At 47.5% G+C, this 22,155-nt stretch overlaps 1 protein-coding gene across 8 annotated transcripts in view; it reads left to right on the top strand.

Moving 5' to 3' along the window:
• CUX1 (cut like homeobox 1) overlaps window positions 1-22,155 on the top strand; it is a 362,320-nt gene that overhangs the window by 170,301 nt on the left and 169,864 nt on the right. The gene's annotated exons all lie outside the window — the stretch shown is intronic.

Genomic DNA, 22,155 nt, shown 5'->3' with positions numbered 1-22,155 from the left:
TTTGTTACCTGGCCTAGGCAGTCTCCTCCAAAGAGCTATCTCCATCCTGTGTGTGTTCTTCAACCCACCCCGGTCTGATGTCTGCCCCACTCTCTCTTCACCCTTTTAGTTCCACCCCCGCCCCCGACACACACACACACACCTCAGCGACATTGGCACACCTGGCTGTCCTTCTCATGATAGGTTCTCTTCTCTTGACAGCCTATGACATTTTGCCTTCTGGCTTCTCTCTGGCTATTGATTTTTAGTTTCCTTGGGCAGTTCCTTCTTTACCTTCTGACCTCTGAATCACTGCATCCTTTGCTCTATAATCTCTTGGTATCTCTGTGCTGCGAACTCAGAATTCTCCTAGCCTTCCCTGTTGTGTTCCAGGGTCATCTAAGACTGCCTGTTTATTGCCTTTTAGGTATTCCACAGGAAACAACTCATAATCTATAACCCTCCCAACCTCCACATTGCTGAAGTGTCCTTCCCCTCCATCATTTTCCTTCTTAGGAATAACTCCCCAGTCCACCTAGTTGCCTCAGCTGGAAATCTGGCTCTCCGTCTTCCCTCTGTACCCCTGCATCTCCTCCATCCTTCCTCTGAAGTGTACTCAGATCTTTTCGATTCTTTCCATCCTTCCCACCCACATTTGTCCAAAGCCACCATGTGTCACTGAAGCCACTGCAGTGGTTCCCTAACTGAACTTTGTTCCAGCTCTTACCCACCCTACCTTTCCTCCATGCATCAGCCGGGACCGGGTCACTTCCTCGCTCACAGCCTTTCAGTGGCTCCCCAGGGCCCTTGAGGTGGACACAGAACCCCGACCTCAGCCTTCAGGGTGCATGGACGGGCTGCATCTTGCCTCCCTCTGCCCCACCTTGTTCCCCAGCCCCCTGCCTGCCTCTCTTACTCATCCTTAGGGCTCTCCTCAGTTGTCATGCCCTCAAAGAGGTCTCTGACCCTCAGACCAAACCACCGCCCATTTACTATTTCTCCTGTAGCACCTTGTGCTTGTTGTTCAGAGTCAATGTTGTCCATTGTGGTTGTGAGCTGTTATTCTCTCTAGATTTTCCGTGTCTGCACACCCAGGGCCTCCACTATATGTATACCCAGTACTTGGCCACAGTGAACATGCAGTAGGTGTCCATTGGGTGGGGGGGAAGCAGCAGCCCATTTTATGGATGGAGAAACTAAGCCCAGAGAAGGTAAGTAAACTACCCAAAGTCACACAGGTGACAGTAGGAGGCCTGGGCTGTCTGTCACCACAGACATGTCCTTTAATGTTGGTGCAGTGTGCTGTGATGTGCTTGGGGCATGGGAGGACCCCTTCTGTCCCTCCGTCATCTTAGTCAACCTCCCTCGTCTCGGATAAGGGCCATTGGTGTTTATTTTTATGTAAAGTGCTTGGCAAACTCAGTTTCAGGCTTCTCCCCTTCTCACCAGCCCCTCCTATATCATCTGGCCATCCACACTTTGTCCTGCATAAATATCCATAACTGTGGACACACCTTCTGCTATGAACTGACCTACGCCCCTTAGGAGAGAGGGGCCCAGGTTTACTGCAGGCTGTGACTTCATCCCAGTATCACCTGCCGGCGTGGCCCACACCAGGGGCCAAGGAATTGTTTGCAGCTTCCCCGTGAACTGAAGGCCCACAGCAGATGTAGCATACCAACAGCGTTCAGGCGGTGTGAAGCCCCACATTGCCTCTGATGCTGGATTTTTTCTCTCTGATGTTTGTTCATTTTTTCATTCAGTAAAACTTTGAGAGCAACTATATGTAGCTCTGGGCCAAATAGGAGCTAAGGATGTAGCCACAGATAACAGTCGACAAGGCCTCTGCTGTCTTAAAGCCTGTGTCCTGGGTGAAGAGAAAGAGATAATAAACACAAGGAGTAATGTCAGGTGGCGACAAGTGCTGTGAGGGAAACAGATGGGAAAGTGGAGTGGAGTGGGGAGAGCAGAGCGGCTTCCTGAGTAATGAGAAGAACCAGCCAAGCACAGAGCCTGGGACAGTGTCAGGCCGTGCAGGGCAAGTGCCAAGGCTCTAAGGAGGGACAGTGCTCGGGATGACTAGGAGCTGGAAAGAAGGCCAAGGGGCTGGAGCTGAAGGAAGGAGGGAGGAGGGCAGCCCAGCGTGGCCAGGGAGGGCTGAGCAGGCAGCAGTCTGGTGGGCCCCGGTGTTAACGTTGCTCTGAAAGGCCCAAGTCCAAAGGAGAGGTCTGAGTGCAGTGGCAAGAAAAGGCCCCGTGCACACTTGACGGATTTTAATCAAATAATAGATGAATGGATTAAGCTAGGTAAATATTCCATGAATTAGTTGAAAGTGACAGAGTTTCAAGGATGTCCTGTGGCCCGTATCTGTTGTGCTATAATGTATTTAAGTGTTCAGATCTAAAGGCCATGTCTAAATAAAGCCAGGGTGTTCAAGTGCTTTACTACAAAGAACATTTCACAGGGAGTTAGAGGACCTGGGAGCCTTCCCAGGCGCTGCCATTCACTCTCCTGTGACCTCGGGCAGCTCCTGGCCTCTGTCTGCCTGACTTTGCTCATCTGTACAATGAGTGGATGAGTGAGGTAGTCGGCAGGGAGCCCCAGAGCTCTGGAGTCCAGTGTGGGCCAGTGGGCTGTCATCAGCAGGTAGAAGGGGACCTTTCTAGCAATTAGAGCTGTTCAAAAATGGCATGAGCTGCCATCTAAGGTAGTGAATTTCCCATCACTGGAGGTGTTCAGACAAGGGCCAGAGGACCACCTGTCAGAGATGCAGTCAGCTCTTACCCATTTTTCAAGGCCCAACCCAAAGGCTATACCCTCCAGGTCATCCCCAAGTACCTACCAGAAACAAACTTCCCCTTCTGATCTCTGGGAGGGCTTCATTTATGTTTCTCTTTTGATTTTGAGCTTGAGGACATTCTGCCTTATATTTCAGATATTGGAACATAGTTTAACTTGTCCTATACCAAGCCTTATGCTTCTGAAACCTAGGGGCTAGGGACTGTGTGTGTGCCTGCGCACATGCGTGTGCACGTATTCATGTCTCCAGCATGCCTGTACTTAGCAAGTCCTGCATTAAGTGCTGTGGGCAGGATGGTATTAGAGAAGATTGGACCAGATCAGTGGTTCCTAAAGCTGGTACTCAGATGGAGCAACTGTCTGCATGAGAATTGACCATGTTTCCAGAAATTTAGCTGGCTGCACTCACCCCCTACCCCCGAGGGGTTGTGATTCATTAGGCCTGGGGTGGGACCTAAGAGTCTAATTGTATAAGGTCCACCCTGAATCTCATTTGTAGGTGATTGTAGGAACCACTAGCCTAGGTTCCCTCCAAGGGTGATTGTTCTCGGTTAAATTCTGTGATTCAGTACCCACTCTAGCACCTCAGATGGTATGTTAGGAGCTCTGTGATTTAATTTAAAATGTATTTTCAGGTGTCACACTTTTGGCTTTTGCTCCCACCAGGCTGGTCTGTTTACCGTACCCTGAACATTCCTTGTGGTTTCCTGCTTCTAACCTTTTTCTGAAGTCATGGCCTTGGTTATTATAACCTTTTGCCCTTCCTCACCTGTAAAAATCATTTCCAGCCTTTCCCGGTCGAGCATCTCAGTTGGTTAGAGCATCCTCCTGATACACCAAGGTTGTGGGTTCTGTCCCGTCAGGGCACATACACAGATCAACAACCAATGAGTGCATAAATAAGTGGAACAACAGATTGATACCTCTCTCTCTCTCAAATCAGTAAATTTTTTAAAAATCATTTTCATCCTTTAGGACCTAAGTGAAAGTTCACCTCCCTCATTCCTTTTTCTTACTTTCTCAGCCCGTTTTAATTTTCTCTCAGGGGTCCATATTTTCTCCTAAGTCTGCATTATTTTCCTCCCAAGCAGTTTAGTAAGGCGTTCTCAGCTGAATCTCTCTTCCTCTTGCCTTCTCCTTCATTGACAAGTACTCATTGAGCGCTCAGTGGAAGGCTTTGCCCTAGGTTCCTAGTGACCCACAACAAGCATAAGGCTGATTCCCCACCTCGGGGGCCTCAGAGGTATCTGCTGAGTTTGGGACCCAGTGTCCCTCACAGGCACATATGGAACAGACCAGGCCCTGAGGACACTGACGGGCTCTGGCCAGAAGGTGGACCCTACAAGGACCCCAGCACAGCCTCTTGTCCTGACCCCGTTCCTGGCGGAGACTGACTTCCCTCTCAGCCAGCACACCATCTTCGGACTCTCAGGCCTTTTCACATGTGACGGTTGGGGTGACAGTTGTGGTGATGGTGCATTTTAATTATCTCACAGTAAAACCCAAAGGCCTGGTGATACAGTGTCTATCCATGGGCCTGCTCCATGATGGCTCAATTAGGGGAGCAGTAGGACTGTGGTTCAATATCCAGGCCAGTTTCCTAATTGAAAACACATTTTCCTCTCCAAAGCTGCAGCTGGTTTGGTTCTGCTCATGCAGAAAAGGGTATAACCTTGCATAACATAGGAAATGAACGGTTGAGAGAGAAGCCAAATTCAATTTCAGTCAGATATGTTGAGGCTAAGCCCATGATCTATGGAAGCAGGGGAGCGAGCCGCGTGCATGTGGAAAGGGGCGCACTCAGCAGTCTATTAATCACGGCTGCCTGCCCGGCGCTGCCGCCACCGCCGGTGCCACCATGCCAGCACTGCTCCTCCGACAGGCTGGAGAGCAGCCAAGCACTCCAGAAGTTAACCTCTTAAAGACCCAGAGCTGCTTTCTGTTGAATAAATGTAATTTTGTGGTCAGAAATAAATGCTTGTGATGTAGCAGGAGCTTTGAAAACAACAGAGAGCCAAAGCTATTACAAATTGCTTCGTGTTGTGGAAGTCAACAGCATACATCAAAATTCCGAGTATACAGCAAATTGATTTCGGCCCAGAGCTCTGCAGCTATTCAATAAAAGTCCTATTAAGCCATTGTATGTAATGAACAATCCAGAGCAAATCTAATATTTTCAGTAGATAATGATTTTTAACATCCTCTCAGTAACCATCGCTCGAGTTCTTGGATGTTTACAGCATGTAGCCACGTGCGGCGGGTGCTCCTCCGCTTTCGTTTGCCTCTCTGCTGGAGGGGCCGCGCCAGGCACCTCTGAACATATGCTCCCCGGGGTTCAACAGCAGGTCCTGCTCCCGAAGAAGGGCACAGAGGGTTCTGGTGTCCCCGTGTCTGGAACACAGTCGGTGCCTGGAAAATGTTTGTTGAATTCAAATGAATGAGTTGAAATGGAGAAAAGGGAGCTCAGAGATCTCTAGAATAAATTAGCACAATGATCTGGTGGCAGAGTTGACCAGAGGCTTTAAAGATTAGAGGTTCACAAGTAAAGAATTTGAGGTCCCTCATGATGAAGAGACTGGTACCAGTGCCCAGAGGGAGCCCCAGGACTCACCCATTGGTCCTTGACAGCTCAGGAAACAGGTTCTGTGTCAGGGAACCCACGGTGACAGAGCCCTAAAGTGACCCTGTGACCAGCTAGTGAGGAGTCACCCCAGCAGGGCCCACCATGCCTTCCTCAGCTGCTGTGCTGCTGCTGTGTTTACAGCTGTGACCCTGGGCACGCTGCACATGCCCCACTCTTCACGTCAGTCTGCCCTTCCAGACCATAAGCTTCTAAAGAACAAGGTTTAGTGTTTCATTCTGTCATCCAGTGTTTACTGAACATCTACTGCATGCCAGGCTAGACCTGACCTAGACCCTGGCACTTGATAGTGAGTAATTAATGTGGATGCTGCTTTCATGGAGCTTAAGAGTAGAGCAGGATCTGTATCCTCATGTGGCTTATAGCAGGCTTTTGATAAAGGGTGGAGGGATGGATGGTGGGTGAGTGGCTGGATGGAGGGGTAGGTGTTTGGGCGGGGATGGATGGCTGGATCGGACGAGCAGGTGTGTGGGTGGGTGGGGGCATAGAGAGCTCATACCCCCAGTATATAAATTAGAAGCGTTCTCTATCAATAAAAAAGGCTCTGTTCTGTCTGTCTATACTCCCAGCCCCATTTAGGGGATCAGGTGGCACCAGAGGCAGTTGTAACATGAAGGCAAGAGCACAAGGCCTAGTCCCCCTTGGTGGGACTAGGTTTGACTTGCCTCACATCAGTAACCTTGGCCTTCACCATATCAGCTCACTTCTCAATGCCTCTGTTTCCTCATATGCTAAATGTGATGGGGGAATAGATTCGAATGAGGATTAGGAGTACTATTTGTAAGAATAGACTAACTAATAGGGTTTTTTTTCCTGGGCTAAAATTATTCAACTTGTAATGTTCAGTCATGTAGTATTTACTTGAATACCATGGAATTTAAATTACTAGGGTATTTTATTTTTCTGCAGATCTTGCTTCCCTTAGAAAAACTTAATCTGGATGTTAATTAGGTTTTAGTAATGTTCCATCCATTTAATGCAGTAATTCCTTAAGTGGAACTGACACCAAGGACCAGACGGTCACAGTTGTTGACCATGTGTGTACGATTCTGGAAGGGAGCACAGGGACACTGGTGGTGATAGCTGAGCACCCGGAGGGCTTCTGTTGCTTGTATGTAGACACTTCGCCTTCCACCACTCCCCAGTCCGTTTTAGACTGCAGCCCTGCTCCCTGTGCTAATAATTACTTGCACAGCATTTTACATCTACAAACCAGCACATCTGTGACTTTATGCTGCCTTCCCCACCGCCCTGTGCTAGAGACGTTACCACCAACCAAACCAAGTGGTGGCCGGGAGAGCGGTCTTGAGGGATTCGAAGAGCAGAGTAGGGTCCTGGAGGTGAGGCCTGTTGCCCCCTTGTTCCGACCCTTGGTTCCCTCCAACCTCATTATGTCCAGCCAAATGCCACCCTGTCGTCACTTCATATTCACCACCTCCAGCAAGTGTTCCCAGCCTGAAGGAGCCCACCCCCCAGAACTTGCCAGCACGAGTTGGTTGCCATGGGCACAGAGGAGCCGCACAGCCACCCTTACGATCAGAAGTGGACTGAGCACTGTCACGGGTTGGAGCCCATTTGTTTGAACTCGGTCAGATACTTACTCCACTCACCTCTGTGGAAGGAGCATGACTGCTGTTAATTTAAAAATAAAAATTCAGGTTTGGTGTTTGTTTTATCTGTGCCCTCTAAGTAACAACTCCAGAGCCTTCTAAGTTGCCAGCCAGGAAGAAGCAACCTGCTGGTCGGGCCAGCAGCCTCCCAGCTCCCTTCTTCCCCGGGGACTGGCCCCGACTTCGCCCTCTTGTTCTGCTACTGCTTGGGGCTGCTCCTTAGCCTCATCCTTCGCCGCCCCCCCACAGGCCGTCTGTGAGGACCTAAAGTGGCAGGACTGGGTGTAAGTCCCAGGCCTCTAGTAGGAAATGGAGACCAAGCTGGAGAGCAGGTTCCTCTGAAACATGGTAGACTCTGAGGGCAGCCCTCCAGGGAATGAAGGAAAATGTCTCTTTAGCTACAGCTGTGTGCCGGAAGCTTCACATAAGTTATCCCATGTGGTCCGCACAGCAGCTCAGCCCAGAGAGCTTTTTATGATCCCTCCTGTAGAAAGGGTAAAATGAGCCCAGGGAAATCAAGCAACTCGCCTGAAGCCACACAGTTCATCAGCCTTAGAGCTGAGACTTGAACTCCAATGTCTGAGTCCAAAGCCTGAAAGCTTGAAAAGTGTCTTGAAGTTGTTTCAGAAGTAGGAGCAGAGGGGCAGACCTGTAAGGTTACGCTTTATTCTCCAGCAAAACAAGGAGAGAGGAACCTACCGGATTACAATAGGAACACGAAAAAGACTGGTTTGTAGGGCTGCTTGGGGAAGGAGCCTGGGGTCCGACCTGGGACAGGGCAGTGCTCCTTGGTGAGCCCTTCCACTCCTGGTTCAGAGCTCACCCTGTCCCCACAGCACCCACAGTCCCCAAGCCCAATTCATCCTTAGGCCTGAGACCACTGGTGTTTGGGGACTTGGAAGAGTAACTCTGGCCCAGAGACATGGGGCCTGGCATCCTTCCCAGCAACCCAAGCATGTGTTCCCTGGCGGACCAGTGCCGAGGCCATCAGAGCACGGCAGCGTCCTGTGGCGGGGCACACCTGGGAGCACTTCCTAGCAGCATCCATGCTGCGCCCAGACCCTGGGTGCAGGGCACATACACTGCTTCCTCCCTCTGTCCTGGCTGCTCTCCCGCGTTCCCGCCTGCCCCTTGGGTGGCTCCTTCCTGCGGAGGCAGCTTAGAGTAACAGAGAAAACCAAACAGACAAATCATAGGTTTTGAAACTAGACAGATCTAGGTTTGAATCCTGACATCATCATTTACCAGTGTGACCTTGAATGAGTCATTTTAGCTTCTCTGTGCCTCCTCCTTGTAGTAAAAAATCTGCCCTGTAGAGACATACGTATATGTTTAAAGGTCATGCTATAGAGCAGCGCTGGATAAAGGCCATTCTAGTTGCACCTCTTAAATACTGGTGCTCCCCCAGCAACCAGCCCGTTTCCCGGGCTCTCACTGCACACCTCTCCTTCTGTGTTCCCTGAGCAACCTCATCTGGGCCACTTAGAGGCTGAGGGTCCCAAACCTTTGTCTTGGGTCTCGGCCTCCCTTCCCACTTTGTGCCCCCCTGGAGCTCCCCCTTTGGGCCTCTCGCAAACTTAAAACTTTCACCTCCCCCGAAACACACTCACCTCTGTGTTCGCATCTCAAGGGAGGTGACCACCCCTAGTTACCCTGTCCAGAACTCTGGGAGGACCCGTGCCTGCCTTCAAGTCCTGTGAATTCCGCCTTCCTCACCTCACTCGGATTGGCTCCCTCCTTTCTGACACATGGATTTCCCAACCTCCTGTGGAGTTGCATGCCCTTCCAGAGGGATCGTTTCATGTCACTGCTGACCGACGTTCTCGGGGACTCCCAGTGCCTTTCAGTGTAAAGCTGCCGCCCCCTGGCTTAGCTGTCCAGCCTCTGTCTGCTGCTCTTCAGCCTCCTGGCGCCCCCCTCAGCTCCTCCGCTCCAGTCACAGAGGATCCTGCGCTTCTTTGCACAGGCTGTTCTGTGTCCGTGAGTCTGCCTTTTCTCGGACTCCCCTTACCCGAAAAGCCTCACCCCTCCCACCATGAAGGAGGCTGATCTGCCATCTTGGAAACTGCCTTAAGTGTGTACAGCACACCGTGCAGAACAATACCTATAATATTCTACCATTTCTAAAGGAAGTATGTGTATACAGATGCTTATAAATGCATCAAATATTCCTGGAAAGACACAGGAGAGACTCTTTGTCTGTAGGCCAAGCAGCTGGGTGACGGGAATGTGGATGGGAAGGAGACCTACTTTTCACTGTATACTTATGGTTTGGGGGGTATGTACTTTTATTTTCTTTTTACAATTAAGTGTTTTTTTGTATATTCACAAAGATGCACAACCATCACCACTGTCTAATTCCAGAACATTTTTATCACCTCAAAAAGAAATCCATACCCCTTAGCAGTCACTCCCCATTCACCCCACCCTCTGGCAGCCACTGAGTTACTTACCCAGCTCTACAGATGTGACCATTCTCAATATTTCATATAAACAAAATCATATGATACATGGTCTTTTGTGATTGATTTCTTTCACTTTGTATATTGTTTTCAAGATTTATCAACATTGTAGCATGTATCAGTACTTCATTCCTTTTCACGGCTGAAAAATAATCCATTGTTCACATGCCGCATTTGTTTATCTGTATCAATTGATGGCCATTTAGGTTTTGCCACCTTTAACTATTATGAGTGATGCCTCTGTGAACATCCGTACACAATTTTGTGCATAGATGTATGTTTCCATTTTTATGTGCTTATTTGCCATTTGTATGTCTTCCTTAGAGAAATGCTTATTCAAGTCCTTTGTCTATTTTTAATTTAGTTATTTGTCTTCTTATTGTCGAGTTACAAGAGATCCTTACATGTTATGGGTACTAATACCTTACCAGGTAAATGATATGCAGAAATTTTCTTTCATTCTGTGGGGTATCTTTTTCATTTTCTTGATGGTGTCCTTTGCAGCACAAAGTTTTAAATTTGATGAAATTCAGTTTGCTTACTTTTCTTCTGTTGTTTGTGCTTTTGCTGTCATGTCTAAGGTCATGAAGGTCATTTACACCTGTGCTCCCTTTTAAGAGTTTTATAGTTTTGGCTGGTACATTTTGGTCTTTGGTTCACTTTAACTTTTATACACTGCGAGAGGGAGGGGCCCAGCCGTGTTCTTGTGCGCGTGGAGCACAGGTGGTCCCGGCACCGTCTGTTGAAAAACTCCTCTTTTCCCCAGTTGGGTTGTGTTTCTCCCTCGTCAGGAACCAGTGAGCCCTCATGTGAGGGTTTATTTCAGGACCCTCTGTCCCTTTGATCTGTGTGTCTGTCCTTATGTCAGTGCCACCATTTGGTAGTTTTGTACTTAGTTTTGAAATTGTTAAGTGTGAGTCCTTAACTTTGTTTTTCAGAAGAAGTGTGTTTGGTCTGTTTTGGATCCTTTGCATCTCCACGTGACTCTCAGGACCGGCTTACTAGTTTCTGTAGTGAAGCCAGCTGGGGTTTCGGTGGACACTGCACTGAACCTGTGCATCGATTTGGGACTTCTGCCTTCTCAACAATGTTGAGTCTTCCAATCCATGAACATTTCTTAATTTCACTTTCAGATGGTTTATGGCTGGTGTAGAGAGAGACGATTGGTATTTGTGTATTGATCTTGTGTTCTGCAACCTCGCTGCATGCTACATATGTTTTTAAACCTTAAAATGGTCTACTATATACATGTGTCATCTGTTCCCAAAAATGGTGTTTTAAAAATCTTGGGTCGGCATTCATCATCTGTGTTCACCCGTGGAGGGGCAGGGGGACAGCACCCTCACCCCCAAGCCCCCTGAGGCCTCCTGAGAGTGGAAGTGGGAGGCTTTGGCCCAAAAGGATGGCGTGCCCCCCAACACATTTTAGCCACCCCAGAAATGATTTTGTTGATGAAGTGAGGGAGTAACGAACTAGTGAGTGAGGCAGGCAGGCAGCACGTTCCCCCTCTGAAGCACTCAGCGGTGGCAGAGATCGTCCTGCCCTGAAGCTTGGTCTGCCTTCCTGTGGCTGCTGCCTGTTGGTTCTGGCTTTGCGCTCTGGGGAGGGAGAAGGGAGCTCCTCCTTCGGCCCCAAGGAACCCGAGGTGCATGTCGACAGCCAGATGTGAGAGGTACACGGAAGATGTGCCTGTAAAGGAAGGTAGACATGCTTGTTGCTGTTCTTACTGTCCTCACGATTATTGTCATGTGTCCTCTGCCACAGGTCTTCCCTCCATGGCCTCACGTCCTCAGTCCCACTCATTCTTCATGGCACTGACCCTTCTTCTGGACTTCTCCAGTTTTCCTTTCTCAGAAACGTTGCGGGTAGTTAAGATACTTCCGTCGGTGTATGTAAGATGCACTTTGTGTCATTGCCCAGGCCCGCACTGCACTGCCTTTGTAACCAGAACTAGCCTGCGGGTTTGGTCTGTCTGCCGTGGGCAGTGTAGGGGTTTCTGGTAGGTCCTGTCTAGTTCTCTGTGACGTGATCCTTCCTCACTGAGTTCTGCCTGGGTGTCACTGCTCGTGAAGGAGCATGACCTCGAGAAACAAAGCTGGCGGTGGCAGTGGGCTCCCACACCTGTTTGTGACCCTCCTCCCCACATTGCTCCAGAGGGGACCAGGGTCCCGGGAGAAGGGCTCGCCGCTCCACACCATGTCTTCTCTGGTCTCCTTACAGGACTCTCGCACTGGCAGGAGGAGAATTGCTGGGCTCTGCTACTGTGATCTTCCTTCAGAAAATATGTCTTCTCCTTTTACATGGCCATGGTCAGTTAAAATTAGAACTTCCAAGCTGTGGCCGCATCCACGCCTGTTTTGGACAGGAACTTGGTGATTCTCTGATGACTTCTGGTGGTCCACGTGGCTCTTCAAATCATGTTTTGCTCTTGAAAGAATTCTGCAGCCAGACATAGAGTGAGACAGAACTCTTCTCTCATATTGCTGCATCTTATTGGTCTATAGTCCAGCAGAGCACATCGATTTGAAAATTATGTTAATGGGCATGTTTATTTCTAAATCATTAGCTTGTAAATTCCCAGGGTATATATAGTCTAGTGGATTGTTTCTGATTGCACTGTTGCCACTGTGGTATATTAAATGTTGTTTAAGTGTCTGTGTCCCCCAAGACTTTTAATCATTTTTACTTTACGCTTGGTTTGATAGCAAAGGGGAACAGCCTATGATGTAGTGGAAAGAGAATGCCGGACCTGGATTTATTGATGTTTACTCAGTTTTTGTATATTTTATACTGTCCCAGATACTTGATGTGGGGGAGGGTCTTACATTTTATTTCATGATACCTCAGCAAAGAGGGAATTATTCACTAAACCGATGAAGAGACCAAGGCAGAAAGAATAAGTAACCTGCCTTCAGGTGTCTGTTCCCTCAAAGCACACACTCTTTCTACCTGGCTGTGCCGCTGAGGGGCCTGGTTCCGAGTGACGTCATCGGTTTCTGCATCTTGAGAAGTGGTACTGCTGATATGGTGGCTCCTTAACCATTCACAGCAACCAAGATTTATTCTCCCCACTTTGCAGACAAGGAAACTGAGGCACAGGGAGGTTAATTCGGTGGCCGAGGTGCTATTCCCACTGGAGTTGGGACTCAGCCCTGCCCTCCTGGCATTGTGTCCAGGCTCTTGGCCCTGTGTGGCACTGTCCTGCCTGTGCCTGGCAAGGCTCCGGCAACACCCTGGAAAGATAAGCTTTTGCCATTTCCAAATACACAGCCGTGGGCAAGCATCAAGGCCAGTCTTTCGGTGTCATACTTTTTTAGTGATTCCAGGGCCCTTGTAAAGTTCACGCCATTGTCTGTATCTGTGCCTCACAGCTGATGTGACGGGGCACCCTGTGTGCAGCCAGTGGGGGCTGACCAGCTGGGCAGCGCCAGGGTGCTCCCAGCAGCCAGCTTGTGGTACCGCGGTGCGCATGCGAAAGCGCCCTTTCACTGTGCACTGAGTGCGCGGCAGGTGCGGCCCCCAGACTCGGGAGGCTGGGATTGGCCAGTGTACAAACAGAGCGTTCAGTAATAAAAGCAGCTGTGAGAGTGTTCTGCGCCCACCAAGTGCCAGACCCAATTGTAGGTACTTTGCACACATTCCCTTTCAGTGCAGTGACCCACGGTTTCACCTTCTGTGCTTTCAGTTACCTGCGGTCAGCCACAGTCCAAAAACATTGAATAAAAAAGTCCAGAAACAAACAATTCGGAAGTTTTCAGTGTTGTGCCATTCTGAGTAGCATAAGCACCGTCCTGCCCGGTCCCTCTCTGGACTCGGACGACCCCTTTGCCCAGTGTCTGCACGCTGTGGACCACTGTGCACCTCGTCACTCGGCAGTTGTCTCAGTTACCAGATCCACTGTCTCAGTAGCTCAGGGCTCATGTTCACGTAACCCCAGTTCACTTAACAGAACACTTTTGCATAACTTTCATTACAGTCTACTAATTGTCCTGTTTTATTATTGTTGGTAATATCTTGTGTAATTTATAAATTAAACTTTATCATAGGTATGTATGCACAGGGAAAAAGCATGCTATGTTTGGGGCTTGGTACTGTCTGCCATTTCAGGCATCCACTGGGGATCTCAGAACAGACCCCCCCATAGGATATGGCGGGGGAGCGACTGTATTTACCAAAAGCCCATGAAGAGGTCTCATTTTTCTCCTCTTTAGAGATGACATCACCTGGCTACTTCATCTCCAACCCCTAAGCCCCTCCCTGCTCTTTCCCCTACTGACTTGGCCTCGCCAGGGCTCTCTTGTTCTGAGAAGAACAGTTTGTTCTTCCCGAAACTAGATCAGAGCTGGGCTGTCATGACTTCCCACTTTTTAGACTAGACTAAACTCTGGTGGGTAGTAAAAGCTTTTCTTAAAGCTTTTAATTATAGGAAACCACCTTCTTCACTCTGATCTTCCAAAGTAATCAATGCTGTGGAATTCACCGGTAAGTTTCGAGGAGTTCCTTGCTTGGCCTGTGCAGCCCACTCTGCCCCGAATCCACCCGCGTGCACTCACAGACACTTCCCAGGCAGCCTTGGTGCTAGTTAAGATGTGGGTGCTGGGACCGAGGAAAAGGTGGAGGTGGAGAGGAAGCTCACGGACGTGAGTCATCATCACGCAGTGTGAGAAGTGGGCAGAGAGGGAGTGACGGAGAGCTCAGGTGGCACAAGGACCAAGTGACCAGCGGTGCCTGGGGAAGTCCGGGGGACACCACAAAGGAGGCGCCAGCTGGACTGACTCATGAAGGGAGAACTGGATTCCCTGTGCCTGGGGTGAAGGGCAGAGGACCTGGGGATGTGGCATGTTGAGGGAAGCCTGGTAAGGGGAGGCTGCAGTTAGGGAGGTCCACTGGGCACTGCACTGTAGTGTCCAAACTGGAAATCTTGGGGAGTCGCAGTCAAGGCTGAAGCATCAGAGGAGGGAAAGAGATTTTAATGCTGAAATCTGACTTCTGAGGCCAGACGAACAGGATTTCTTGGTCAATTGGTGGTTAGGGCTGGAGGAGAAAGAAGATTTGCACATTTGTAAATATTAACACTATTTGTCTTCTTTTCAGTTCCAAGCAAAGTGTCTTCCAGCTAAAATTCAGGCTTGTACCTGTTCTCTCCACATTTCCTTCTGCAGGAAACTGGAGACTCCTATTGAACATTTGAAAAACAACCCCCCACAGCCTCAAAGCCATTCATGCTCTGACTTATAGGTGGGTGAGGGACTTTCTGCAGGGAATATCATTTTAAGAAGAAGCACACGCCTAAAAAGTTGTAGCAGCCACTATAAATGCTGTGGAAGAGACAGTGTTCACAGGTTAATTCTTTTAAGAATGGCAGATTCTTTTGTATTATAAAGACTTTGACTGAATTCTCCTCGAACTGGCCCTCTGAAATTTTGATGCTTAATTTAGACATATTTGCATAATGTTTCTTCTTCTAAATACATCATGGGTCAATAATTAATCACCCTCATTGAAAACTAGCCAGCGAGTAGCTCCAAACTATTGTCACATCTTCTGTCTCATGCTGTTCTCCCAGGGTTCCTACAAGGCAAGTATTCCTGTCATTCCATTTTCCTAGACATGGGAAATAAACTTGGAAGAGGCAGAGGGTTCACAGCTGGCTCGGTTTCTCCACAGGCATGGTACGGCCATGTCTTCAGTCCAGCCTTCCCACCCTGTGCCCCGTCTACTTTGTTGTGCATCTTTCCCCTGCCCTTCCCCAGCAGAAATAATCAAACTGCAAAACAAACAAAACCCTTTGACCCTCATGATATTGCTCTTTTTTGTGTGTGTGTGTGTGTGCTCTCTTAGACATGTGTCAGTCTCCTAGGGTTTGAAATAGACTGCTCTACCCGGTCATGCTGCAGTAACAAGCATCCCCCATCTCAGTGGCCTGTGGAAGTGGAAGATTGTTTCCCCGTCGTAGTTCACATGTGGCCATGGGTTGGCTGTGATGGCTGTGGCACCATGTGTTGTCTTCACTCCAGATCGCATTGGAAGAAGCAGCTCCTGTCAGGTCATGCTGGACTCACAGCAGAGGGAGAAAGTGCAATAGCAGAACCACACAGTCGCTCTTAAATCTTAAGCTCAGATGTGGCATATGGCACGGTCACTTGTATTCTGTTGGTCACAGCAATTCATGTAGTCAAGCCTGATATCAGCGGGGCAGGAAAGCACCCACATGGAAGGTGCTGTTACAGCACAAGTCGTGTAGCAGTGGGCAGAGATGTGCAACGACTCCTACAAGGAGGGTGGGCTGTGCCTGGGAGCAGTAGTTCAGCACACCACGTGACTCCCCAAACTCCACAGTGCAGCTCTGTGGGCACCCAAGTGGTTGGGCACTTTCCTACCCCTTCTAAATCTCAGGGTTCTCACAGTTGATTTCTATGAACTTGTCTGCAAACATGTCCTCTGAGTTTTCCATATACCGTAAGCAAATATTGATGGTTTGAGATTTAGAGCCTTTAAATAGACCTTTATTTTTTTAATTTAATTGATATTACAGAAAAACCAAACTCAGGATTATAATGAGATGTTGCTAGAAGGGTAGCTGAGGGATCCAGGAAGCTTGCAGTAGAAGCCCCTGGGCATCTTGGGAGAGCGAGGCCGCGAGAGCGAGGCCGCGGCTCACCAAGCACTCTTGGGTGTGTGCGGTGGGAAAGATGCGTCCAGTGTGCTTCACCCCAGCCAAGAGGCTGTCGTCATAGCAGCATGTGAAACAAATGCTTGCTGAACAGAGAACTCTCTACATGTTAAGCATTTTCTTTGTTTTTTTCTTTTTACAAATCTCTCTTTATTTGTTTTTAAATTTAATTTTTATTGTATTTTTCCATTACCATTTAGTCCCCTAATATCCCATTCCCCCAAGCAATCACCACACTGCTGTCCATGTCCATGAGTCCTTTTTCCTTTTTGCTCAATCCCTCCACCATCTAACCTCCCCCGCCCACTAGCTGTCATTTGCTCTCTATGAATGAGTCTCTCTGTTTTGCCTGTTAGTTCAGTTTGTTCATTAGATTCCATATGTGAGTGAAATCATATAATATTTGTCTTTCTCTGAGTGGCTTATTTCACTTAGCATAATGTTCTCCAGGTCCATCCATGCTGTTGTAAAGGGTAAAATTTTCTTCTTTTTACAGCCAAGTAGAATTCCATCATGAAAAGGTCCCATAGTTGTTTTATCTACTCATCTACTGATGGACACTGGGGCTGCTTCCAAATCTTGATGATTGTAAATAACACTGCAATGAACATAGTGTTGCTTGTATTCTTTCAAATTAGTGTTTTGGGTTCCTTCAAATTTGTTCCCAGAAGTGGGATCACTGGATCAAAAGGCAGATCCATTTTTTAATTATTTGAGATATCTCCACGTTGCTTCCCACAGTGACTGCACCAGTCTGCGTTCCCACCAACAGTGCAGAAGCATCCTCGCCAGCACCTGCTCTTTGTGAATTTATTGATAATAACCATTCTGACAGGTGTGAGATGGTATCTCATTATGGTTTTAATTTGCATTTTCCTGATGATTAGTAATATTTAGTATCTTTTTGTACGTCTATTGGTCATCTGTATGTCCTCTTTGGAGAAGTGCCTGTTCGGGTCCTTTGCCCATTTTTTAATTGGGTTGTTTGGTTTTTTGCTTTTGAGTTTTGCAAGTTCCTTACAAACTTTGGATACTAAACCCTTATCAGATGTATGGGTGAATACGTTCTACCATTCTGTGGGTTCTTTTTACTTTGTTAATTTCCTTTGCTAAAAGTTTTTTCTTTTGCAAAAAATGTTTTAGTTTGCTGTAGTTCCATTTGTTTATTTTTTCATTTATTTCCCTTGCCTGGGGAGATATATCTGATAAAAAATTTTATAAGCAATATCTGAAATTCACTGCCTATGTTTTCTTCCAGGATTTTTATGGTTTTGGATCTAACATTTAAGTCTTTGATCCATTTTGAATTTACTCTTGTGTTTGGTGTAAGAAGGTGGTTCTAGTTTCATTTTCTTTCTGTGTGTATCTAATTTTCCCAACACCACTTATTGAATAAACTATCTTTAGCCCATTGTGTGCATTTGCTTCCTTTGTCAGATATTACTTGACTGTAAAGGTGTGAGTTTATTTCCGGGCTCTCTGTTCTGGTCCCCGGATCTGTGTGTCTGCTTTTTTGCCAATACCAGGCTGTCTTGATTACTATGGCCTTGTAGTATAGTTTGATATTAGGTAGCATGATTGTTCTTCTTTCTCAGGATCGCTGTTGCTGTGTGGGGCCTTTTGTAGTTCCATGTTAACTTTTGAAATATTTGTTCTAGTTCTGTGAAATATGTCATTGGAATCTTGAAAGCCATTGCGTTGAATCTATAGATTGCTTTGAGTTATATGGACATTTTAATGATGTTAATTCTTCTTATCCATGAACATGGTATGTGCTTCCATTTATTTGTACCTTCTTTAATTTCTTTCTTCAGCATCTTACAATTTTTCATGTACAGGTCTTTTACATCCTTGGTTAGGTTTATTCCTAGGTATTTTATTCTTTTGGAATCTATTATGAATGGGATTGTTTTCTTAATTTCCCTTTCTGTTCATTATTGGCATATAAAAATGCAGCTAACTTCTGGATATTAATATTATATCCTGCTACATTTCTGAATTTATTTATCAGTTCTAGTAGTTTCTTGGTGGAATCTTTGGGGTTCTCAATATATAAGCATTTTCATAAAAATTTTTAAATGGATACCTGAACTAGTTGCTCACTTGTTGACCAATTTAGATAAATTTTTATTTACAATAAAAATGTATCGAACACCTACTATATTCTGACTCATGGGAAATAAGGCTTATGAGATGAAAGCATAATTTGGGCTTTCAAGGAATTGAGGACCTTCCAAGGGAGCGCTATCTGCAATTCTGGAACAATCCCTTATGGTGATGGGAGTGGCTGCAGCCGGGAGACAGTCAGCTGAGTCTCAAGGATCAGAGGAACATTCCGAGGAGGCGCCTTCCAGGCTGCGGGGAAATTGCTCATTTATTCAGGGAACTGGGAGTAACCGGGTGTGGCTGAAGTGTGAGGTGTGGCAGGAGAGGAGGCTGATCCCTCGAGCAGAACAGGTTTTACCCAAGGCTAGGGCACAGTCAGAGCTTCTCCAGATTTGTCCCAGTCCTGCGACCAGTCCTTGCCCTTCCTCAAAATGACTTTTAAGAGAGTGGGAATTGTAGGCAGAATCTCTACACAGGCTGTCTTTGAACATTAAGTAGCCAGAATGTCTAACTTCACTTCCTACTTTTAACCATCCGTGCCTTAAGACCTCACCCCAAAGCTCCTCTTATTCACAGACCTCTTCCCCTCATGTGAGGGGGCTGCTAAAATGAGCCCTGACTCGCCACCTCAAAGATGCCAGCACATGGGCCCAAGCACCTGCAGCCGGCAGGCATAGAGGGTGGAGGACATGGAGATGAGGATGATATTCTATTTCCACCTAACTCACAGAGTGATAAGAGGACAGACAGGGCTCCCTTCCCAGGCTTAGCCTTGGACACAGAGGAAAGCTCTTGGACATGACAAAGTCACTGTCATGGAACCCTCCCGTGTCTAAGCATAAGAGCTCATCTAACCACCCAGCCCTGGGAGGTGGGTGTGGGCGACCAGCCTGGCTCCAGGGTCCACCTTCCTCCCTCCAAACTCAGAACCCTGCCAGCTGGAGGGAACCCAGTGCACTTACTCTGGCGGAAGGTGGGCTCACACTGGTCCTCAGGGTACAGATTGGTCTTCAGCAGGCAGAGATGCAAGTGAAGGACATTAAGTAAGTGAACACACAAAAATAGCACATCCCAGGTGGCAGCAAAGTAGAGTCCCCCACAGAGAAGAGGGCAGACCAAAGGTTCGACTCCAAGGCCAAGCCCTCGACATCAGGAGGGGTCAAAAGAGTGAAAAAATATAGAAACGATCAAAATTCCCAGAATCCACAAATTATTCTGGGTTTGAAAACCTTATAAGAGGGTGGAGAGACCTCTTCAACTAGAACCTCAACCTCATGGAGTGTTCATCGCCTCTCAAGAAGTCCCGTAAGTCCAGGAAAAGGGAATAGGAAGAGGGCTCAGAATCACGGTCCCTGTATTAACTTGCTATTGCTGTAACAGAGTGAGCAACCTAACAGAACTCCATCCCAGTTCTGGAGACTGGAAGGCCCAGGTGGAGGTGTTGGTCTGATTGGTTCATTTTGAGGGCCATGAGTCTGTTCCAAGTCTCTCCTCTGGTTTTCTGATGATCTTTGAGAGTCCTTGGTTTGTGGACACATCACCCCAATCTCCCCCTTGATGTTCACATTGAGTTTTCTGTGTGTGGATGACTTTGTGTCTAAATTTCCCCTTTTTATAAGGACACGGCCATATTGGATTAGGGCCCATCCTAATGACCTTGTCTTTATTTGATCACCTGCAAAGACCTGAATGTAAGGTTATATTCATAGGTATTAGGCTGGGGCACAATTCAACCATAACTATTCCCAAATGTGCTGTGCAGATTGCCAGCCCGCACCTCCCCCTCCCCCCATTCATGTCCCATCAACACACAGACAGGGGATTGAAGATGCCATTCAGGATCCTTCCAGATCCCATCCTTTGTCCGCCACAGAGGCAGCCACCCTGTGTACACTCAGAATACCTGAGAAGCAAAGGCCTCTGTGTCAAGAGATGTGGAGAGCAGCCAGGGCAAACTCTGCCTTCTGGGCAGACACTCTGCTCCCCTTGGGCACACACTCTCTCGTGAGGGGAAGACCTGGCTCACAGCGTTTTCCAGACATCTGGAGAGGCAACTCCAAATCCAGTCACTCAAAACATCTACAGGGGTGGGCAAAGCACATTCACAATTGTTTGTGTGGAAGAAGACATGCAGCTTAGTATTATTGCAATAGCTTATTAACTCTACTTCACGTACCCACAGCTGTCACCTACTGTGCTCACCGTGTGTGTGTGTGTGCACGCGCGCGTGCACGCACGCGCGTATGGTGGTTAGCTGCAGTTGAAATAGTACTACTAAGACATTTTCCAAAATTTGTAATAGATATTTTTAAAAATGACTGATATGTTAGTGAAAGAAAGCACAATATGAAATTTTACATATAGTTTCATTCAAACGCACATACACTTTTGAAAGATTTATTGAGAATTCACAAATCATATCCACCTATTTGAAGTCTGCAGTTTACTGACCTTCACTGTATTCACGACGTTGTGTGACCATCACCACAGTCAGCTGTAGAACGTTCCATCACCCGGAGAGAAGCCCAGCACCACCCCTCAGTGTCATCCTCCGGGCCCCGTCCTCCCATCCCAGGCCCTAGCTAGACAGCCACTGCACTGCCTTCAGGTTCCACACTTTCCCTATGTGCCTGCATTTGGTTCAACTGCGTATTTCCTGAATCAGAAAAAAAAAATTAAAGGAACTCCAGGTCTTAGTGACTGGTGACTTTCAACAGTGCTTATCAGAATTATCATTTTAATCCTTTTATTTATAGTATTTTTCTAATTATACAATGAGCATGAATTGCCAATCAGAGGGGGGAAACATTTTATTTTAAAAATAAAAAGAATTATCTTGTCATATTTAAGTAGTCCTTATGGATTATTCTGGAAACTTCTCCAACACTTACATCACAACCTTATTTTACGGAGGGGTAAAATGTGTCTGAGCTCCACACAACTGACTTTAAATAACAGCTGTGGAGCACAGTTGTTAGACATGGAAACGCTTGCATTGCGCTAGTTTGCTCTGCACTGGATTTCCTAAGGCCCAGCCCCCACCAGCCTTGTGTCCCACTCCTCAGGGTCTTCCCATCCTTAATCAGGTGACCTCTCTCAGCCTTCAACAAATTGTTGCTTGTCTCAGGTGAGAGGCCCTGTAATTAAACCACATCCTTTTGCCTCTTTAATAACATTGGAGACAGAGTATAATTCTGAGAGGGGACGGAAGGAATATATAATTTAGTGTCCTTTTCCTGAGCCAGTATGAACTTCGTGCATGTAGCATCTTGCATTCTTCAGGTGTAAAAAGTGATCTGTTGTCTCAGCAAATGTGTTATGTGAGCACAATGCATCCTGAGTTCGTCTAACAGTCAGAACCTCTGTGGGTCTGTGTCTGGTGTACTCGGAGGTTCCAGAAGCCGCCTTTCTTTGATGAATAGACTTTACACTGGAGGGAAACTAGCTGAGCTGGGTTAGTTCATGAGACAAATCGGTCCTGGTCACTGCCACAGAAACTCATCCGTTGCCCTAGCTAGAAACCCAGGCTTCATCCTTGACTCACCTTGTTCCTCTGTACCTCACCTCGTTCCTCACATCAGCTCAGCTGGACCATGGTCTCTCTGATTGACCTCCTCTTCTCAGTCCCACCCCAGCTTCCCTACATAGTACTCACCAGGGCAGGGGCAGCTTCTGAGCAGTTACCTCCTTCTTGCCCCCTTCATCCTTATGCCCTGACATGACTAATGAAGTTCACCCCCTGCACACCCCAATGGCACTTCAAGATCTCACCCCCTCACTTGTCCCTTCTCACCACCCTCCAGTGTTCCCATGTTTCCAAGTTCCTACACCCTGGGTCCCCCATATTCCCTGGTAGGTCACAGCCCCATCCATGGGTTCTTAATC

Source organism: Artibeus jamaicensis, unplaced genomic scaffold (genome assembly GCF_021234435.1).
Source record: "Artibeus jamaicensis isolate MK-2021 breed Jamaican fruit bat unplaced genomic scaffold, CSHL_Jam_final contig_956, whole genome shotgun sequence".
NCBI classification, from domain to species: domain Eukaryota; kingdom Metazoa; phylum Chordata; class Mammalia; order Chiroptera; family Phyllostomidae; genus Artibeus; species Artibeus jamaicensis.
This window is presented reverse-complemented; position numbering and strand designations above follow the sequence as displayed.